Below are 17,449 nucleotides of genomic sequence, written 5' to 3' on the forward strand. Positions count from 1 at the left end.
TGAAAGATCACACGAACTGTAACAGCACAAATGTATTTTACGCCATCCAATGCCCGTGCAACAAACTATCTGTGGGCCAAACTCGACAAAAGATAAAGACAAGAATCCTGCAACATTGTAGTAGGATTCGATGCAAGACAGCTGAAGCCCCACTTGTGGAACATTTTGGCACTGCCTTACATACCCCTGAATCTATGAAATGGTTGGTGCTAGAAAAAGTATCCCTTGGCCAACGTGGAGGAGACCTTTGTCAAATTCTCAATACAAGAGGATGCAAATGGATGCATAGACTTGACACTGTGGTAAATGGCTTAAATGAACAAGACGCGACATACGCACAGATGGCTGGCCTACATACCGAATAGACTACTAGATGCCTTCTCTCAATTGACCTATAATATATAGAGTAGATACACTTGCTCTCCTATTTCCTAGCTACCAATCCCACATTATATGACTTAATCAAACTGGTTTTCCCACAATATGTCATTAACCTGTTCCATCTAGATTTGGTAACAACATCAACACCCTTTAGCCACTTCTTCATGCTGAAGTAAAATGTGTAAATGGTATCATCTCATTAAGTGTCTTCCCCACTATGTTACATCCATATTTGGCAACAACATCAACACCCTTTAGCCACTTCTTCATGCTGAAGTTAGATGTGTAAATGGTTCCATCTCATGATGTGTTTTAACAATACTTTTGTCTCCATACTGTTATCTCGACTGTCCACAGTTTTGAAATTGCGCGCAGAATTTTTTTATTGTGTTGATATATGCAAGGCCGTTTAAACACATCAGATTGTGCATTACAACAAACGCGATGTATTTTGCTGATGAATTTTGTTTTCTATGCACCTGATCGCCATACATCTTTGTAGGATTTTGCATCTAAATGTTTTTGAACAATGTTAACTGCTAACCCACAAGGTGTAATAATCTGCGACAGTCTAATGGAAATGTCTAATGCCGCTGTATGTTGAACAGCCCCTTTTTGCCGCTTTAAGTCTTAAGCCACGCCTCCTATTCACCCATTGGTGACTGTCAAGGCGAGCCCCTGGGAACCACTGAGCTACTGCACCAACAGTGCACGTACGCCGTTACTGCCGTTTCTATAATCACTGAGAGTGTTCCTACGTGAGCCTTTCATTTGGAGCTACATGCCGTAATGAAGGAGGTAGGAGTGGAACTCTGCTTAACCCGTAATCGGTCCGCAATCTTGGTCATTTAGAGATTCGATTCACTTTTGTGTAACGCGATCACAAACACGCGCTTTAGAGGGCAGCAATAGCATTTCCAAGTTTCAGTCCTAGGCACAGACTCACTTTTTTAAGAGCGGTCCCGCCTGTTTCTTTTGCCGAGACATGTCGCTACACACCACGGACACCGCCCGTTTTTGCCAACGAGCGCTCATGCCGATCTATATTTTTACAACCTGCCTGTTCTATTTACCATTCTGTTATATCCACATGGGGACCACGCAGACATATTGAGTTAACTCACGCTTATAATCCTCTGTTATAGCTAACTCAGAAGCACTATGCCATGTCGATTTTTGTTTTGGATTCACATCCTTGCCTCCCACCACAAGACCACTGTGATAACTGCACGATAATGTATTTTAGCTTTATCCCTCATCGCTCTGACCCGCCCGATATCCCTTTCTTTTTAGATTTCTTTGACTTGATTTACTCTTATGGACAACAGGAGATTTGTACCCCTTTGGTCCTACAATAAGTGAGTATTCTACCACTTTGTTTGTCCCTATTTCGGGGAGAACGCGCTGAGGCATGTATAATCATTACATGTCCTTCTCTTTTTTAGTAAACCAGGAGCCTCGTGAGAGCCCTACTATGACTTGAAAGCACACAGTCTCTTCTGTTTTCAAGTAGGTCTCAATTCCACCACCTACTGAATATGATCACCACAACCATTTAGATTAGCTCCAGATACCCATTCTTGTTTGTCCTTTCACTAGGTGCTCCTTTCGTTCTGATGAAGACCCCGCTGTGAGTCCACCACTCACCCTCCTCGTCACAGGAGTCGAAACGTAGACCGTCCTACTGATTTTCACATGCTCATAGTACTAAAATGTTATAAGTTGTATGGTACACATGAGTAATGTATATACATGAACTATTTGACCGCTATTAGGCTGTGAAGGTCTATTTGTACATAGTGTGTATTGTATATTGTGTCACAAACACCTTTACCCTGTCCCCCACTTGCCAATTCACTTCCACTACTCCATTACCCCATCCTTTTCTTACACCCAGAAGCACTACCAATAAGTTCTTTATAACCAATTTACTAATGCTTTGAATATTAATTGCATATAGTGTTTTGAAGTACTAGGAAATTAAATTCCCATTCGAAAATATTTTCTTCAAATCTGTGGTGATCATTCTCTTTTTTGTGTTTTAATCTGTATAAATGTTTTCAGAATGTTTAACTACTCCGACCAACTAATATAACGTACTGCTCTATTGACCCAGGCCAGGTAGTTTTTACTTGGGCACAACCCTGTAAAAACTCAATACTTACTTAAGATAAAGCAGACCATGTAGCATGACCAGTAAAAAGTCCAGTCCTTATGGGCGGTAATAAATGGAGACACGGCGGTGCCAAGGAGGGATTAACACGCCTATTTAACAATCAGAAGCCAGCATTTAAGAAGGACAATGACACAACGCCAATGACAAATATGGATGGAGACTGGGCGGGCATTCTAATGCATACCCTAACACAGCATGCCTCGCAGAGCGAGCAGTGCATGCGCGCTGCTGCTTGGCTCGACCTAAAAATGTAGCTACAAAAACGAGAGCAGTGAGAGGACACATACTTTTTTTTAAAATTTTTGAAAACCTTTATTAGTGCATTCAGAAATCACAAATAGTGGCCTACAACCGTCAGGCCGGCCACAAGTACGGTTGAGCACTTACACAGGCAATACGTTGACGCGACATAACAGCAATATGATCAGTAAGCATTCAGCAGTTACACTGTGGAACCCTTGCTGGCGCGTCTCAGGAGTTCTGAAGGTTAATTTTCAAAGTTTCATTGCAAGCAATAATGTCCGACTATTTAATTTCAATAAAAAGGAACATAAGCGAAAAGAAGAACAGGGTCCGTGAAGACGTAAGATAGAGATATCAACGCAGGTATACACACCCCAGCAACTCAGGGAACAAAACCCACCAGGCAGAATGGCGGTCAGGATGTACGTTACCAGGATATTAGACCCAAGGCCCTATCAGTATTCGCCGCCACCCGCCCGGCAAGAACGTCAACACTCACCCAAGACATAAAGAAGAAGAAATAAATTAGAAGAAGAAACCAAGGCACCATAGGAACAAAAAAGAAACAAAATACCCATCCCACAACCCCCACCCTACACGCATGCAAAGGCTACGGCCTACCCCCCCCCAGCAGCGCGTCTGTCGCCCCATAAACCCGAAATGTAGTAGAGACAGTAAGGAAAGAAAAAGAAGATATAATGTCACCATTAATATAGGGAGCCAGAAAAGACAAGTCTAATCTAATCCTCCCAGGAAACCTAACCCCGGGGGAGGGCCACACTTTCCTTACAAAATCCGGACTCCCGAACTCACACAGCCCCATACAGCTCCCACACCGTGTTCCAATAAATTCAAAAACAGTCAGCCAATAGAGAGTCTAAACATCCGTATCTAGAGTCGCAGGTCGACACAGTAATTACAACCCCCCCCAACCAGAATAGAGAGCAGGACATAGCGATTCCGAGTCAAAGCGGGAAAAAGGGAGTACATTTTGTGCAGTCAGCCGATCAAGACGTAGGTCAGTCCGAGTCTCCGCCATCCATCCGAGCAAAGTCACGAGAAAGAACATCAGCCCTGGCCTGAACGGCGAATTCCAGTCTGGGCCGGCCATCGCTGCGAGTATTCCCCGGGTAGAACAAAGGAGCAAGATGGCCGCTCCCAACGAGGAAGAAACACAGGAGGCGGAGAGGAGCGTCCCCGGTCACCACCAGGTCCAGCATCCATTTCGTTGAGCACCCCCTCCGCAACGCACAATCTCCACCACTGTAGAAAAGCGGCTCCAGAGGCAAAGACCTTAGGGGGAATCAGGCCCTGGGAGGCCGGTGAACAGAGCCATTGTGGGGAAAGAGTCACAGTTCCCAATGTGGGGGGTAACATTGTAGCCAAAGCCTCACCAAGGAGAGGATCAGCAACATTGTCGTCAGGGACACGGCACATTTCCGCCCTCACATCTTGCAACCTTGTATCAGCTCCAGACAGTGCCGGAGGTGGCAGGGACTCAGTCAGCCCTGGTGGCGTTACACAAGAGGAAGCACCCTCAATCTTCTCCGTCAGCTCCTGGACGTTACGCCGCCATGTTGTCGCCAAGTCCGCAAGGGCGAGCAGGATATCCCCATAGGTCAGGGTGTCCTGAGTCAGCAGCAGGTCCGCGGCGAGCGGCGATGCCCTGGGGTCCGCTTCCAGCCCAGTAACAGGCAGGGCAGCGCGCGGCAGAGATGATGGAGCAGCCGTCGCCTTGTCATGAAGGGCGAGCGCCATTGCCGCCACTCAGGAAATCCGCAAGGATGAGGGGGGGGGGGGCGATCTCACTTTCCAGGGAGGCAGGCGTTAATGCTCCGGCGATAATGCAGCCCACAGCAAGGGGTTGCACAGTACAAAAATCACCTGCCCGCCAATGCGAGTGTTCTGCAGCCGAGATTCGCCCCAAAACGGGGAATGCCCAGGCGATATGCAGCAGAGCGGGGGGAAGCGCCTCGCAGGGGATCCAGTCACAAAGACCCACCTCGGCCAAGGTGAGGCACTCTGCATCGGGAGAGAAATGAAAAGCCCAGTGTCGAGATCGCAGCACTCCCGTAGGCAACGGCACCTCCCCCACTCGTCTCACCAGCTCGGTCCCATGGCGTCCAGCGGTAGCGATCAACACAGCTACCCGGGCAGCTCCGGAGAACGACGAAGTCAGCGATTCCTGCACCAATTCAGACCGCGGAGGTCTTAATGGAAAGCAGTCAGCTTCTGCGTGTTAGTTCCAGCATTTAAACACGGTGTGAGCCAAGAATAAAGTTAGGATATTCCGCCAAAGGTGGACGGCTTACGGAGCCGGGAGCTCAGACGTCCTTTCCGTCCGCCATCTTGGCTCCTCCCCCGGACACAAATACTTGGTCCTTTCTCCAGGGGTAGGACAAACTTAAAAGACAGCATGATGCACATAAACTGTGACGAATAGAAAAGAAGCAACTGAGAGAAATGCGACAGGTAACCAATTGTAAGCAACAGGCAGGATATAGCCCACTAAATTGTAAACAAAATGTCCTGAAGAGACAGTGCATGTGAGACCTAAAAAGCTCTATTGTATTTGACGGAGGCATCTTCAATTGTTATCAAGATTCTAACCACTAGATGACAGACTTCAATATGGATTAAACAATTAACAATAAAAGCATTACAAAGAAAAACATGTAACGCGAAAATCAATTTTTTAAATTGTCTGAAGCTGAAAAACTGCAAGACAGAAAATAATGAGGAGTCCCAGTCTTGGCAGTCCTTTAGAAATTTGAGGAAAAATGGGTAGAAATTGACAACTTATTCGAGAAGGAAGGGTTTGGATCTAAGGGATATACAGTTAAAGACAATTCCGGCATTAATTTGGACAGTGGGGCACTGAAGCAGGCCTGCACAATACACGTATAAAACTGATCTCGTCTGATCAGGTATCAGAACAATGTGGTTTAAGTACGTATACCTTTAGTACATAATTTTTGTGACCTCTATGTTTGTTTCGTAGGGAGGTTTGGGGCTTCTTTGAAGCTTCTCTTAGATTTAAGTCTAGATCCTGACACCTGCCAATGGTGTTAATAGCTGGTAATTTGACTGTTTTCATTTGTATTTCATATTTATTTCTCTAGGATCTCTTTGCTTGGTTGACTATTTGACTGCTTTGGGCCCCAAACATTACTCTTACCTTACATTAGAGTTTAGGGCCCGAAGACGGAATTTTCCAAGTGGAATAATGCACTTGGCGTCCAAACAAAAACCCAGACGGGGTCAAGAAGATATTTTGCACACCAGGATCTATGGCTCTCCAACTAGATTCAAGCACTCTAGGACACTATGAGATCGAGAAAAGCTCTTGGGATCCACTGTTAACTCGCAAATAACTTGATATTAGTTATGGAGCAACCTGACAATATTTATTTTTTTAAACACTAATTAACTAACAGAAACATGGATGAACGCCTCCTCAGCCCCCGGCATCGCCACTGCCATCCCGGAAGGCTACAAGATCATCCGAAAAGACCGCACCAAACAAACAGGAGGAGGAATCGCCATCGTCCATAAGAACACCATCCGCGTCTCAACCAGCTCAGATGACAACCTCACGATCGCCGAACACCTCCACTTCCAGATGCACACCGACCCCAAGCCAACACTCGGAGGCACTCTCCTCTACAGGCCACCAGGATCCCGTGCACAATTCAGTGAAGACATCACTGACTTCATCACCCCACACGCCCTCCCCTCCGAGGACTACATTCTTCTGGGAGACCTCAATTTTCACCTGGAAAAGAGCAAGGACCGAAACGCCACCACTCTTCTGGACAATCTCGCCAACCTCGGACTCAAACACCTTGTCAATACCCCCACTCACTCCGCAGGTCACACACTCGACCCTATCTTCACCTCCAGCAAACATATTTCCTTCAGCCACACCACAGCTCTCCATTGGACGGACCACAGCTGCGTGCACTTTATCTACAAAAAGACGACAACGCACAACCGTCCTCAACCTACTCTGCGAAGAAACTGGAACAAAATCACCATCGACCAGATCACCTCATCGCTTCTTCAAAACCCCCCTGTCCACTCCTCGAACCCCAACCAAGCAGCCATTAATCTCACTCAATGGCTAACCAAAAGCGCCGACAACTTAGCACCTCTGAAAAAACATCAAATCAAACTAGGCAGCAAAAACGCCCCCTGGTTTAACGATGATCTCAAGAAACTCTGTCGCTCCCTTGAGAAGGCCTGGAAAAAAGACCCTAACACCAGCACCAAGGACGCCTTCAAAAACGCCACCCGTACACACCACCAACTAATCCGGACTGCAAAGAAAGCCGCATTCAAAGACCGACTAGACAATAACGCCCACAAAAGCAAGGAATTATTCAACATAATCAAAGAGTTCACCAACCCCACTGCCAACTCCAACGACATCACGCCCTCCCAAACCCTCTGCGACTCCCTTGCTTCGTTCTTCCACGACAAAATCGCAGACATCCACAACAGCTTCGACAACCAACCCGGAGACCAACCCACTCAACCTACCTCCGAACCCAAACCCCCCTTGAACCCCCCCTTGAACATCCTTAATGACTGGAACCCAATCTCCACTGAGGACATCATCCGCCTAATGAACTCCATCCACTCGGGATCCCCCACTGACCCATGCCCTCACCACATCTTCAACAAAGCAGACTCCATCATAGCACCAAACCTCCGAGACGTCATCAACTGCTCCCTCAACTCCGCCATCTTCCCGGATACCTGGAAGCACGCCGAACTCCGCGCCCTTCTGAAAAAACCCACAGCTGACCCCACCGAACTCAAACACTACCGCCCCATCTCGCTCCTACCATTCCTGGCCAAAGTCATCGAGAAAGCTGTCAACAACCAGCTCGCCGCCTTCCTAGAAACGAACAAATCCCTCGACTCCTCACAGTCCGGCTTCCGAGCCAAACACAGCACCGAGACCGCACTCATCGCAGCAACAGACGACATTCGAACTCTACTGGACAATGGAGACACAGTCGCCCTCATCCTCCTCGACCTCTCCGCTGCCTTCGACACAGTCTGTCATAGCACCCTGTTACAACGCCTCAGAAACATCGGAATCCAAGGAAAAGCCCTCGACTGGATCACCTCGTTCCTTGCCGGAAGAACTCAAAGAGTCCGCCTCCCACCGTTCAAATCAGAGGCCACTGAAGTCATTTGCGGCGTGCCACAAGGATCCTCACTCAGCCCCACCCTCTTCAACGTATATATGAGCCCCCTCGCGACCATCGCACGCCAGCACAACCTCAACATCATCTCCTACGCCGATGACACTCAACTGATCCTCTCACTCACCAAAGACCCTCTCACCGCCAAAACCAACCTACATGAAGGAATGAAAGAAGTCGCCGAGTGGATGAAGCACAGCCGTTTGAAACTGAACTCAGACAAAACAAAAGTCCTTATCTTAGGTACCTCTCCCTCCGCCTGGGACGACTCTTGGTGGCCAGAGGCCCTAGGAAAAGCACCCATCCCGACGGACCACGCACGGAACCTGGGCGTCATCCTGGACTCCTCACTCTCGATGACCAGACAAATCAACGCCGTCTCATCATCCTGCTTTAACATTCTTCGCATGCTCAAAAAAACATTTCGCTGGATCCACACCGAAACTACAAAAACGGTCACCCATGCTCTGGTTACAAGCCGCCTGGACTACGGAAACACCCTATACGCCGGGACCACCGCCAAACTTCAGAAAAAACTCCAACGCATCCAGAACGTATCAGCCAGACTCATACTAGACATCCCGCGTAAAGACCACATTTCTGGCCACCTGAAAAACCTCCACTGGCTTCCCGTCAACAAGAGGATAACATTCCGCCTCCTAACCCACGCACACAAAGCACTTTATGAACTTGGACCCGAATGCCTCAACACGCGACTCTCCTTCTCCCCCCCCCCCCCCCCCCGCCCCCCCGCCAGCTTCGCTCTTCCAACCAAGCCCTTGCCGCTGTCCCTCGCATCAACAAAACCACCATGGGAGGAAGATCCTTCTCCTACCTGGCGGCTAAAAGCTGGAACTCACTTCCCATTCACCTCCGCCTCACTCAGAACCACCTAGCATTCAGAAAGCAACTTAAAACCTGGATATTCGACATGTAATTCCCCTCCCATCCTCAAGCGCCTTGAGACCCTCTGGGTATGTAGCGCGCTATACAAATTTACTGACTTGACTTGACTTGACAAAAAGGTCACGTTATCAGAAACGTATCTGTGCTTGCATGAACAGATCACTTCAAATAATCCCAGTACAATTATTAAAAACAATCTACAAACCAATCTCCCTCTCCCACCTGCAGCTATCCTCTATATTATATCTCAACATTGCTCTCTGATGATTCCTGCTGTAAGGGGCAAAGAATAGGGACTGTGTGGCCATTTCAAACCATCCTAGGGGTCAGTGGGATGTGGGATGTGGGGTATGTGGCACACGATCATGTGTTAAGATCTACCACCAATTCCCAATTTGCTTAAATTCACTGGACAGCAAAAGATTCGAGGGCAGGACTATATACAGCAGGGCCGAGATTAGGAAACCAATATCCTTCCCATCCCCAGGACTGCCTGGTTTGGGCAATATGTGCATTGGATGGTTAATCAGACTGGGCCATGGGTGGTGACCCTCCAATGAGGCATGTCAGGGGACAGTCTGAGACTATGTAAATTCTCTTTAGAATACTAAGGAACGTTCCAGGTGTGGATCCATGAGAGTCCTACACCCAGCACCAGATGAAAGCCTTATCCATATGAATATAGTCTTTTAGTACACTCTGTTAATGCATGTTAGAGTCACAACCTCAAATAAACATATAGAAATACAAGTCTGCATTGGAGAGAAGCGCAAACCTCTTCTGCACCAACTAGAAAAAAAACTCAGACTCTATCCCTTGTACCCTACACAGAAACCACTAAAGTATGAGGAGATGGCCAAGACCTGCTTTCTACCAAAAGTAAGTTGAATTGCCTTGCGTTCAAAGTTTAACTACCTCAAACATCATGCACAGTGAGTTTGCAGAAGACTGAAAAGTCAGATCCCTGCAACTCTTAGTGCAATCGAATCGCCAAACGTCCTCTGCTTTAGTCAGTCTACCCTCTCAATGTGCCTCATCCTCTGAAATTCTAAAGTTGAAGCATCTGAAAAAGCGGCATCAAGTCGTTGATAAAAAGAGGAAAGTAAATACACACATCATACCCTCAAGGGAATGCAAGCCAAGGACTGCTTACTTTTAATTCCTAAACTAAGGCCAGCAGACAACAGACATACCTCAGTTAAAAGCTACAGCACAAATGTTCATCCTTGCACACTCTTACTGTGATCCATTTTTAATTTTCTGCAGTTTCCCCACTTTCTTTATGTGAGAAAAGCAGGTAATAATTTAAGTCTAATTGCCAACTGACTTCTGATTTGGCGGTAATGGTAACTTACAAGTGTTAGTATGTGTGAAGGCAGGAGATTAAGAGAATCAGAAACACAATATTTATAGCAGCTTGAAAGAACTAGTGAGGGATATATAAATTCCAATGAATGTAAGACTAGAAGAGGTTTTGTGTGTTTATGGGTCTTAAACTAGTCAGCCTTGCATTACCCATCTCGTGGAGGGATACACCTCATCACTCTTTTGAAACTGGTCCCTAAAAGCATCAAATAATATAGGAACTCAAACTACTTAAGTCCCACTTATACCATCTCCGAAATTCTTCATTCGGCAGCCAGCTGGAAGACTGATACAAGAAAATTCAACAACATTTCTCCAGTTCTAAATTTGTTAACATGAATCCTATTCCAGTTATAAAAGAGCTTCTTTCAAAGGCAGAGCACTACAACTTACCTTGCACCAAAACCGGAACTGTCCAGTAAAAACTGCAACAGCTACTTCTCAAAACATCTCCTTTCAAAAGCATGTCCGCCAACAAGCATCTAGCATACCCTTACAATGTGTATAAGATGTGCTACCTCACTCCAATCATCAAACCCAAACTAAGGGATATCCTATGTAACCTGTCCTAATATCGCTCACGTTGTTCATACCTGTTGATGATGTAAACTATTGAACTGCTGCTGAACACACATGTAAAAACCTGTCAGTAACATCATTACTAGATACATTATTTCAAATTCATATCACCTCACAGAGGTTCAAGTGAGTTCCATATCTATATCATGCACTAAACGCGATCACCAAGTCTTCTCTCCAGCAAATGCGGTAATTACAAAGGAATATTTCTTACAGATCTTCCTGTTGCAATGCTGTTCGCTCTGTATGTATAGTCCCGGCCGACTACACATGTATATAACATTTAAAAGTGCAAGGATTTATACGGATGCCAACCATAAACGTACACCGCTCTCATTTGCCTCACTAATCTACTTATTCCATAATGTCTTACACTTGCAGATGTTGTGCACGTTTTATTCAATTTCCCTATTAAGTAAAGCCCTCTGCCACTCTTCAGGGTCCAGTAGCTCTGTACCAAAAACGCCAAAATAAAATAAATACAGTTGCCTAAAACCTTTCACCTCATTGATGCAACACCTGGCTTCGGCTCCTTCATGCACAGTAGGCGCTGTAGAAAAGTCGCTTCAGCGTCACAATTCTATGTCAGGACCGGAGGCTTCAGATTATGCTATATCTTCCTTCGCTTTATTAACATAAAGAAACCACAGCAGCTTAGGAAAAGATATAATAAGAACAAAAAATGCTTTAAACATAAAGCATTGACGTAATGTTCAACAAAAAATCAACAACAACTCCCAAGAGTCTCTTTGTTATAATCATAGTCCACAGTCCTTTGTCACTGTTCATCATCCCTATATAACCGGACTTCCCATCATCTTCCTCCTCTTTCTTCGCTGCTCCCGCAGCCAGATAAGTGCTTTTCTATTTGTCTTCTTTTATTGTGATTGATGTCTTGCGGTCTTGGGGACTCCTTGCATGGTTATTTCCTTTCAGAGTACCCTAGTTGCGGGAACGTTCTGCCGTTCCTACGCGACTTTTTTCCCACTTGTGTGCGGTGTGTACATAGACCGCAAGGGGGCGGCCTGTCGCCTCGCCGACCCTCCGGCGCGCCTCCGCGGTACGAGGAGCCACGCCGTGGGGTCTGCTTGCGCAGGGGCCGACCCTCGCGTACCCCTCTGACACCTGGTGATCCGGGTCTGTACTTTCACAATTTTTGACGCCCTCTGAGGTCTGTATAGCGGTTTTGACCGCGTGAATCGCCTTCGGGCGAGATCTGTGCACCTCTTTAACAGTGTGTGGCCTAGCGCGCTTGAGGGGTACGTAGACCCGGTCCCGGCGAGGAGGGTCTGCGCGCTTGGGGGTTGGTGCAGCCCACCTGCCACGTCAGCTGGCCCAAAACGTGATCGCAGCCGCTGGGCCTGCCCACATTCGAGAACTTTCTCGGTTGCCGCCCTCTTGGGTGCCCCGCATTTGCCCTTGGTTCCGACATGGAAGGGGAGTATGAGGAGGAGGCCTGCCCCTATCTGCAGGATGATGAGTTTTATCAGGCGGTGGACAACTCCATCTATCGTTGTGTGACGGAGGTGGTAGGGCCCATGGAGGACCGCCTTTCGGCCCGCATCGTGGAGGAGTGTGCCAAGTTGGCAGCGGCGCAGGTGCCGCCGTCCCCCGAGCTCCCGGGGACGTCCGGCGGGTTGCCGCCCGCTCCGAAGAGACCCCGGGGTGAGGGGCATTCGTCGGAAGCCCAAGGCGTGGACAAGGGCGCCTTCGAGCGTCTTCGTGACGCCTTCCTGGCCAAGGCGACGGCGGTGCCTCCGACGCCCTTGGTGGACCCTGGCACTTCGGGCGGTCTGTCGACGGCGCCCGCCTCCCCGATCTACGACTCTCCGGACACGGATGACGACGGGGAGTCGACCCGGTCTTGGCTCCCGGCGCCTTCGGGAAAGGAGATGCCCCGAGATGAGTCGGGCATGCTGGACCCGGACGAGATCGTCCACCCCCGATCCGCGGCCTGGGCCCCGGGGGAGACGGTGGCGAAGTTTGTCGCGGGCCGGCTGCGCAAGCCCCTGGAGAAGGAGGCGAGGGGTTGCCTGCGCGGGGAATGCCCTCGGCCTACTTTGGAGGGGAAGGTGGCTATGACCCCAGAATTGGACCCCAAGATGGCCACCTTCCTGGCGAAATTCATGAAGGACCCCAGGAAGGGGATCGATCGGTCCTGGCGGGCCTGCCAGGACAAGCTGTTGGATGCGGTCGGGCCCGCCACGAAGATCCTCGATATGGCGGAGGAGGCTCGAGCGAATGGTACCGCCATCTCACCGGAGGTGCTCTCCAACTGGGCCCAGAGGGTGATCGTCTTCTTGGGCAACGCCAACTGTGCCCTGTCCACGGAGCGGCGGCGGTCGCTCCTTATTAAGCTGGACCCGAAGCTGGGGGACCTGGCCTCGTCGGAGGCAGGTGCCGTGGCCCAGGGTGGCCTCTTCGGTGAGCCTTTCATCCGCGAGCTTGGAAAGTTCGTGAACACGTTCACGTCGCTGGACAAGGCCCAGTCCAGCATCAAGAGGGTGTTTCACCAGCGTTTTTCTGGAGGGGCCGGTCGCGGCAGGGGCCGCGCGATCGGCCGTGGTCAGCAGACCAACAACCGTGGACAGGGCTCCGGAAGAGGTCAGTACCAGACCTCGGCCAACTACACCAATTTCTACCCCACGAGGGGACAACGCTATGGTGGAAGAGGATTCCAAAAGAAGTCCGGACAAGGAAATGCCCCCGGTGAGTGTACTTTGCTTGGATCAGGTTCCGATTGGGGGGCGGCTGGCAAGCTTTTACGGGGAGTGGGAGTTGCTCACTGCCGATGCTTGGGTTTTGCAAACTGTGAGAGGTTTCCATATAGAGTTTCACGACCAGCCAACTCAGGTGAGGCCCCCGCGCCCGATGGTTTTCTCAGATTCCGACGCGCGATTGATAGACGGGGAGGTCTCGGACTTGCTGCGCAAGGGAGCCATCCGCCTATCAACACGCCACCCGCATGGGTTCCTCAGCAACGTCTTCTTGGTAGACAAGACGGATGGGGGCAAGAGGCCTGTGATCAATCTCAAGGAATTCAATGGGTGGTTAGTCTACCGTCACTTCAAGATGGAGGGGATCCACCTCCTTCGGGACGTGCTCCTCCCTCGGGATTGGATGGTGCGACTGGATCTCAAGGATGCCTACTTGGTCGTTCCCATCCACCCCCCTCATCGTCGTTTCCTACAATTCCTGTGGGACGGCCAGGTGTTCGAATTCACCGCCCTGCCGTTCGGCCTTTCTTCGGCCCCGTGGTGCTTCACGAAGGTCCTTCACCCGGTAGTGGAGTTTCTCAGAAGCCAGGGGGTCCGTATGATAGTATACTTAGACGACATCCTCCTCATGGGGCAGTGCCCGGAGGTGCTGGCAGGACAACTGCGTCAAGCGGTCGGCCTGCTTCAGAGACTGGGGTTCGTCGTCAACGGCTCCAAGTCGGTCTTGGTTCCCACTCAGCAGATCACCTTTTTAGGTTTCGTGGTGGACTCGGTGCAGGCGGTCTTGAGCCTACCGAGCCGGAAGGTCGCAAAGATACGGCACCTGCTTCGGCAGACGATCGCGAGGGATCGTACGTCACTGCGCCATGTCGCCAAGGTGGTGGGTCTTCTGTCGTCCTCCATCCAGGCGATTTTCCCAGGCCCGCTGCACTACAGGGCTCTTCAGCGCCTGAAAGCGCAGCATTTGCGCCGTGGGATGTGTTACGATCAGTGGGTTCCCCTCACGGACGAAGTGAAGGAGGAGATGTCATGGTGGCTGTCTCACATGGAGGCATGGAATGGGCGAGCGATCTTCGGGTCGGCTCCGGACTTAATAATAGAGTCCGACGCCAGCAGGTCGGGCTGGGGCGCCCGGTGCGGGGATTTTTCCACCGGCGGCGCCTGGTCGTCAGAAGAACAACAATTGCATATCAATTGTTTGGAGCTCCTTGCGGGCTCCTTCGCGGTTCGCTGTTGGACCAAAGATTCGGTCAAGGCTTGTGTCCTGCTACGGATGGACAATGTTTCGGCGGTCCGATATGTGAACCACCTGGGAGGTCCTCGGTCCCGCGCCTTGGCGGATTTAGCGAAGGACTTCTGGGATTATTGCCTGTCTCGTCACATTGCGGTGACGGCGGAGTATCTGCCAGGCCAGTCCAATCAGGTAGCGGATTGGCACTCTCGGCATCTCAGGGATGCCAGCCAGTGGAAACTGGATCCGGGAGTCTTCCGGTGGCTGCACTCCCTTTGGGGCCCCTTCTCGGTGGACCTCTTCGCGTCCCGTCTCGACCACCAGCTGCCGCGGTTTTACAGCTGGAGGCCGGACCCTCTGGCGGAGGCCACGGACGCGTTCTTGCAGGATGGGAGTCGGGAACAGCCGTTTGCGTTTCCCCCGTTCTCCGTGATCATGCGAACGGCGGCTCAAATACGCCGCCAGGGTGCGGACCTGGTGTTGGTTACACCGCTGTGGAGGTCTCAAGTATGGTTTCCGGTTCTTCTGGAACTTTCCTGGGATTTTCCAATCCTACTCCCCCTGTTTCCTCTGCTCCTGACGAGCCCGGATCGGGAACCTCACCCTCTCGTCATGCAGAACACTCTCCGCCTCGTGGCGTGGAGGCTCTCAGGAGACGCTGGACGCTCCCGGGCCTTTCGGGGTCGGCTGAGCACTTGCTCTCCAAAGCATGGGCCGATAGTACGACGAAGCGTTACAGATCCGCTTGGCTTAAGTGGATGCGTTGGTGTTTACGAAGGGATTTGGATCCCATGGTCGCCGGCCTTGTTCCCGTGCTGAATTTCCTGGCTCATTTGGCCGACAAGGGTTTGGCGTATAGAACGATCAATGCTATCCGGTCGGCGATTTCTGCGGGCCATGATAACATCGATGGCCATCCGGTAGGGGAACACCCTTTTGTGTGCCGGCTTATGCGAGCGGTTCGCCTCGCGCTGCCGCCGGAGCCCAGGTACTCCGTCCTTTGGGACGTCAATTTGGTCCTGAACCTGTTCCTATCGTGGCCAGCGAATTCTTATCTGTCTCTGAAGGAGCTTTCGGCGAAATTAGCCATGTTGTTATGTCTGGTCTCTTGTAGGCGCGTCTCGGACGTGCGCGCGCTGGATGTTTCTGCACGCATTTTTTCCCCGGAGGGGGTTACTTTTACGGTGGGTCGACGCACTAAGACGTCGTCGCGTTCCATTTCTTATCCAGCCTTTACTGACACTCCTAAGTTGTGTGTCGTGCAATGCCTCAAAGCATATGAGGACCTGACCTTGGATCTGCGCCCTCCGGGCGAGCGTCAGTTGTTGATTGCCCTGCGGAAGCCACACAAAGCTGTCTCCTCCCCCACTATCGCTCGGTGGGTGCGTTGGGTCATGCAAGAAGCGGGCATCAATACTTCTCTCTTCGGAGCACACTCCGCCAGGGGGGCCATGGCCTCTAAGGCATTCTCGGTGGGTGCTCGTCTGGAGGACCTTATGCGAGCGGCGGACTGGTCCTCGGATTCCACCTTCAAGAGGTTTTATTTTAAGCCGGTGGTGGATTTAGCTCAGTTGGTGGTAAGTAAGCTTTAAACTAGCATAATCTGAAGCCTCCGGTCCTGACATAGAATCGAAATTTGCCTAGCTTACGTAACGGTAAGTTTCAATTCTATTAAGGACACGGAGGCGAGGATTATCCCACCCGGACTACGGTGGTGTCTCTACCCACCCGTATGGCAGTAAGTAAAGCGTTTTCCTTTACGTTGTCTGTACTGTGTTGTTCACTGAATGCTCCTCGCCTTGTTGTCGCTTTTTCCTGGGCCACCTCGCTGATGCTGTTCCTTTTTTGGCAGGCAACGACGGTGCTAAACAGGACCAATGAGGCTTAAGCGTGATCTGCGCGAAGAAAGAGGAGGAAGATGATGGGAAGTCCGGTTATATAGGGATGATGAACAGTGACAAAGGACTGTGGACTATGATTATAACAAAGAGACTCTTGGGAGTTGTTGTTGATTTTTTGTTGAACATTACGTCAATGCTTTATGTTTAAAGCATTTTTTGTTCTTATTATATCTTTTCCTAAGCTGCTGTGGTTTCTTTATGTTAATAAAGCGAAGGAAGATATAGCATAATCCTCGCCTCCGTGTCCTTAATAGAATTGAAACTTACCGTTACGTAAGCTAGGCAAATTTCGATTATTACCTAGACACTAGTGAGGAATTGCAACTACCGAATTTAATGATAACCAAGTAAAAATCCTCTGAAGATGAAAGTCAGAGTTGGCCTTACTGGGATTAGAACTCAAGTTAACTCACTGAACCATCCTTCAGGGCACATTAGTTACCTTTGGCAGCCATGTGAATGCAGATTGCTCTTCACTCTTCTGTTGATTTACCAGGCTCTCGTTCTGCTCGGAAATTCAGCTAACTCCCAGCCAATTGGTTTTACATTCCAGCATAGCAAGTCCATTGCAATGATGTAAGAAGAATCCTAACTCGTGGAGCCAGCACGAATGATTTGTGTACACCGTTGGAGTTTGTTTTGTTGAATATTTCTCACAGATCCAGATTATTTGATTAAAATAAAGGCTGCTACGTCAACTGACTACTAGGGCACGCTTGATAAATATCTTTATA

The 17,449-nt window shown here is 49.7% G+C and overlaps 1 protein-coding gene across 6 annotated transcripts in view; it reads right to left on the minus strand.

Moving 5' to 3' along the window:
* Window positions 1-17,449, minus strand: part of EHBP1 (EH domain binding protein 1) — a 1,903,610-nt gene that overhangs the window by 1,695,764 nt on the left and 190,397 nt on the right. The window lies entirely within an intron of this gene.

The sequence above is a fragment of the Lissotriton vulgaris genome, chromosome 6 (genome assembly GCF_964263255.1).
Source record: "Lissotriton vulgaris chromosome 6, aLisVul1.2, whole genome shotgun sequence".
Classification (NCBI taxonomy): Eukaryota; Metazoa; Chordata; class Amphibia; order Caudata; family Salamandridae; genus Lissotriton; species Lissotriton vulgaris.